At 36.1% G+C, this 5,373-nt stretch overlaps 1 long non-coding RNA gene across 2 annotated transcripts; it reads left to right on the forward strand.

The window, feature by feature from the left end:
• The first annotated feature begins 890 nt into the window (after nt 1-890).
• On the forward strand, nt 891-3,883 carry LOC131420606 (uncharacterized). Of its 2 annotated transcripts, XR_009223585.1 has the most exons (3): nt 891-1,063; nt 2,359-3,328; nt 3,764-3,883. It is a non-coding gene; the product is annotated as an uncharacterized LOC131420606 (long non-coding RNA). The 2 variants fall into 2 exon arrangements; XR_009223584.1 differs by lacking the exon at nt 3,764-3,883 and having other exon boundaries at nt 2,359-3,612.
• The last annotated feature ends 1,490 nt before the right edge of the window (nt 3,884-5,373 follow it).

Consider the following 5,373-nt stretch of genomic DNA (forward strand, 5'->3'; position numbering starts at 1 on the left):
TAAATATATTTTCTGTTATTTCAGAACCCATAGGTAGAATTTCTAGATCATATGGTAATTCTGTTTTTCATTTTTGAAGGAACTGCCATACTGTTTTCCACAGTTTTATATTCTCACCATCCAAGCACAAGGGTTCCAATTTTTCAAAATCCTTGCCAACACTTGTTATTTTCTGATTTTGTGATAGTAAAACTATTCTAATGTGTGTGAAGAGGTATCTCAATGTGGTTTTATTTTGCATTTTCCTGATACTTAGTGATGTTGAGCATCTTTTCACGTGTTTACTGGCCATTTTATGTCTTTGGAGAAATGTCTATTCAAGTCCTTTGTGCATTTTTAAATTGGGTTGATTTTTATTGTTGAGTTGTGGGAGTTCTTTATATATTCTAGATATTAATCCCTTATCAGATATGTGATTTGCAAATATTTTCAACCATTCTGTGGGTTGCCTTTTTACTTTGTTAATAGTATCTTGTGATACAGAAAACTTTTGCATTTTGATGAAGTCCAATTTGTTGTTTTTTTTTGTTGCTTATGTCTTTGGTGCCATATTAAAGAAATCATTGTTGGCAATGGCATTTGGACCCAACGACATGCAGCTTTTACTCTGTGTTTTCTTCTATGGATTTTATAGCTTCAGCTCTAATATTAGATCTTTGATCCATTTTGAGTTAATTTTTGTATATGGTGTAAGGTAAGGGTCCAATCTCATTCTTTTGCATGTGGTCATCTAGTTTTCCCATCACTATTTGTTGAAAAACTTATCCTTTCTCCAATGAATGGTCTTTGCACCCTTGTCAAAAATCATTTGACCATATATGCAAAGGTTTATTTCTGGGCTCTCTATACTATTTCATTAGTATATTGTGTGTATTTATGCCAGTACCACACTGTTTTGATTACTTTGTAGTAAGTTTTGAAATCAGGAAGTGTGACTTCTCTAAATTGTTCTTCTTTTTCTACATTCTTTTGGCTATTTAGGGTCCCTTGAGAGTCCATATGAATTTTAGGATAGATTTTTCTATTTGTGCAAAAAACATCATTGGAATTTTTACCTCCTTGAGTAAGTTGATTCTTAAGTATTTTTCTCTTTTTGATGATATTGTAAATAAAAATGTAAAGTTTTTAAATTTCTTTTTCAGATTACTTATTATTAATGTATAGAAGAACAACTAATTTTTTCATGTTGATTTTGTGTTCCACTACTCTGCAGAATTTATCAGTTCTAAAAATTTTTTTGTGGAATTTTTAGGGGTTTCAACATATAAGATATTATTTGTAAACAAATATAATATTATTTCTTCCTTTCCAATTTGGATGCTATTGCTTTCTTTTTCTTGCCTAATTGCTTTTGCTAGAACATCTAATACCATGTTGAATAGAAATGGTGACAGTGGGCATTCTTGCCTTTTTCCTGATCTTAGAAGAAAAGCTTTCAGTCTTTCTCCCTTGAATACAATGTTCTCTGTGTATTTCTATATCTGGCTTTTATTATGTTGAAGTAGCTTCCTTTTACTCTGAGAGTTTTCTAGTGTTTTTAACATGAAAACATGTTTAGTTTTGTCAAGTCTTTTTCTGCATCCATTGAGATGATCCTGTGTTTTTTTCCCTCATTCTGTTAATGTGCTTTATTACATTGATTCATTTTCATATATTGAAACATCCTTGTATTCCAGAAATAAATCCCACTTAAAAATGATGTATAATCCTTTTAATATGCTGCTGAATCTGGTTAGTTATTATTTTATTGAGGATTTTTGTATCAATATTCATCAAAGATACTGACTTGTAGTTTTCTTTTCTCTTAGTGTCTTTGGCTTTCATATCAGGGTAGTGCTAACTCCATAGGATGACTTTAGAAGTATTCTCTCCTCTTCAACTTTTTGAAAGAGTTTGAAAAGAATTGGTGGTAGTTAATTAAAAAAAGGCTTTGGGCGCACAAATAAATTCAGCATAAAATAAATACAAATAAATATTTTTTTTAAATGTGAAAAAGACTTTTTCTTAAAAAAAAATAAAAATTAAGCAAGTACATCCCTTATCACTTTATTTCTAAAAGGGTTTTTTAACCTGATAGTAAGCAGAAACAAATCGTTAAAATTAAAATGACTCAAGTCTTAATTTCCTTCATTGCAAATTTTCTGACAGAAGTATATGGTGCCATCATGTATGACATCTTTTATGAAAAAGTGGTCATTTTTTGTGGTATTTGAGAATACTATGAATTTCCCCAGTGGCCTTTGACAATACTCTGATATGCAAAGTTATCGTTTCAACATTTATGTCTTATTATTGTCCTTACCAAATTAACAAATTCTGTCAGGTGCTAATTAATCAACTACTTTTCATATGATTCAGGTTCTCCGCCACCAACTTCCATAACCATCAGGATATTCTACAACTTCTGCAAGAGTAACAATTTTGCCTTACACTGTATTTATCTCATGTGGTTTAAAACATCCAGAAATCATTGATAAACTGACCCTGCCCAAACTAAAGCATGGTGAGTTATAAAAGATGGTCGCTGTTAAGTGGGGAGGGATTGCAGGTTGAACTTAATTTTATAAGTGGTCAATTTATTACAATATATTGTTCTATTATCTATTTCACTTCTTTTTTTAAAAAAGTGATATTTGAGGGCACTTAGATAATAAAAAGTTGAGAAGATAACGAACTGATATACTCTGTAAGTTTGAAATGTTTTCAAGCATAAGATACAATAAGAACTAAAACTAAGAAATGGCAGAGGAAATAGAGATAAGAGGATGAAATTGCAAAACTGAATCTATAATAATATCTCAATGGCTAGCGCTGTGGTGCCAAGAAGGTGGTGAAGTCAAAGAATTCGTAAAGATGATAATAGACTGCAAAGAAAAAAGACTGAAATTTTTGTAGAGAGAATTTTTACAGCGATATTACAGATAGAGAACAGGGAAGAGAAGTTGGAGTGAGAGACTATCTTCTTAAATTACTTCCACTGTAGAGAACAAAAAACCAATTTGCTGAAATCTTTATTCCCTTCTATGACCCTGTGGAAGATGAAGATTTGGCCAACCTGAAATCTATCTCTTTACCTTGGTTGTTTTCTCTGAGGGCATTTGACCTCCCCCACTAACTGCCTAAAGAATTTAAAACAAAACATCTGTTTCAGGAAGGACTTATTATCATGATGGCTGTAAATATAATGTACAATAGATGTTACAATAGAAAAGACACCAACAAGCCTATCTTATCAGAAGTTCTGTCTCTGACCATATTCTTTGGATGGCCCTGCAAGGAGTTGCCAGACAGACATTTACATTTATAAGGGAAATCTCCATTTGTAAAGGTATCTGCCTCTCTGAATTGGGAAGAGGGGGAATGACCTCATTTCTAGAAACTTATCAATGTAAAAGGTGAGGCCTTAAATCTGCATAATAACCTCACTCTTGTTTACTGTGCTTTAGTGGTAATCTCCTGTAACTGACTCCCCCCACCCCCAACATCTTCCTTTGTCATTGGCTGAACATGATATTTAAGATGAGAATTCTGCTATTGTGTTGAGAAACGCAGTGTCCTTGCTTTCTCCCATGCATACATGTTATTAAACTTGGTATTATTTTCTCCTTCTAACCTGTGTTGTTAATTATTTGGCCAGCCATAAGAACCTTAAGGAAAAGGGCAGAGGGAGAGTCTCCCTCTATCCCGACAACCCTATCTTTACGTGCAAAATCTCAGCCCTGAATGAATGTCACATTCCTCCTTTTGCATCCCCGGGGAACAGGGCAAATAAGCTCATCTGAAACCTCAGCTGCCCAGCCTGTGAAATAAGGCTGGCCATCCATTCTCACAGAGGAGCCAACTGGAGGTAGGATTTTTGCTTCTGAATTCAGCTAAACATCTTCAAAGAATTTTATCTGCCCTTCCTTATCCAGGGCTATCAATGAAGGGCTGGCTGGCATTTACAGAAGACCAATTCACAGTCAGCTGAGACATTTTCTGTTGGGCTCTCTAGAGAAGGCTGTGGGGTTTGTCAGTAAGAGTTTATATCTATATGGGTTATATATTTTTATTTTATTCAGAGATTTATGAAGAAATTTACATGGTAAGTATTACTTATTATCAAGAAAAATGGTTGTGTATTCTCTGGTCATTTAAGCAAAATCCTCCTTTCAGGGTCCACCCATAGACAAAGCCCAGATTTAATCTCTGAGAGATCAAGATTTGGCCACCCTGAAATCTGTCTCTTTACCTTGGTTGTTTTCTCTAAGGACATTTGACCTCCCCCACTAACTGCCTAAAGAATTTGACATGATGGCTCCTTCCTAGAACAGATCTATCATGACTGCTATAAAGATAATGTAGGATAGAGGTTACAATAGAAAAAGCACCAACAAGCCCATCTTATCAGGAGTTCTGTCTCTCTGGCCACATTCTTTGGATGGCCCTGCAAGGAGTTGCCAGACAATCATTGACAAGGGAAGTCTCCATTTGTAAAGGTATCTCCCTCTCTGTATTGGGAAGAGAGGGGGATGAGCTCATTTTTAGTGACTTATCAATGTGGAAGGTGAGGCCTTGAGCTACATAATAAACCTTACTCTTGTTTACTGTGCTTTAGTGGTAATTTCCTGTAACTGACTCCCCCCACCCCCAAAATCCTCCTTTGTCATAGGCTGAAAATGGTATTTAAGACGAGAATTTCTGCTATTGTGTTGAGAAACGCAGTGTCCCTGCTTTCTCCCATGTATACATGTTATTAAACTTGGTATTATTTTCTCCTGCTAACCTGTCTTGTTGATTATTTGGCCAGCCAGAAGAACCTTAAGGGAAAGGGCAGAGGGAGATTCTCCCCCTTCCCCCGACAGTTTTGGCGTAGTCGCCAGGAGCCACACTGGCTGACAAGTTGCCTTCTCTGGCTGGAAGACCTGCCTTCTCCCTGGACTACTGCAGATGGTGAGATACGGGAACGCCTGACGAAAGCCGGCAAAAGGTAAGACTTCTTACCACGTCAGCCTCCCGGAATCTCTATCTGCGGAGTCCGGCAGAAGGAAATGGTGAGAATTTTTTCTCTTTCTAAATTTAGATTGGCAGGAGAAAATATTTGGGAAACTAGTTTCTTGGGTTTTTAGTGACTCTTGGTTTAAATTTGGTAGAGTACTCTTGGTTTTGATCTTGATCCCTTTTCCTCCCAGAGTAATCTCTGTCTTGTTCTGTGTCCTGAGAAAACTTGGCTTTGTGACCAGTGAGAATCTTCTCCTTGGTCTCCACCATACGGAAGGTGCATTTACTGGGGTGCACCTCGGTGGTCAGTCGAGTAGACTGGGGTTCCGAACTGTCTCTTTGTCTGGCTGTGCCAAGCTCTCAGGGGAATTTGTCATAAAGGGCCCAGTCCAT

This window comes from Diceros bicornis, chromosome 23, assembly GCF_020826845.1.
Source record: "Diceros bicornis minor isolate mBicDic1 chromosome 23, mDicBic1.mat.cur, whole genome shotgun sequence".
NCBI lineage: Eukaryota > Metazoa > Chordata > Mammalia > Perissodactyla > Rhinocerotidae > Diceros > Diceros bicornis.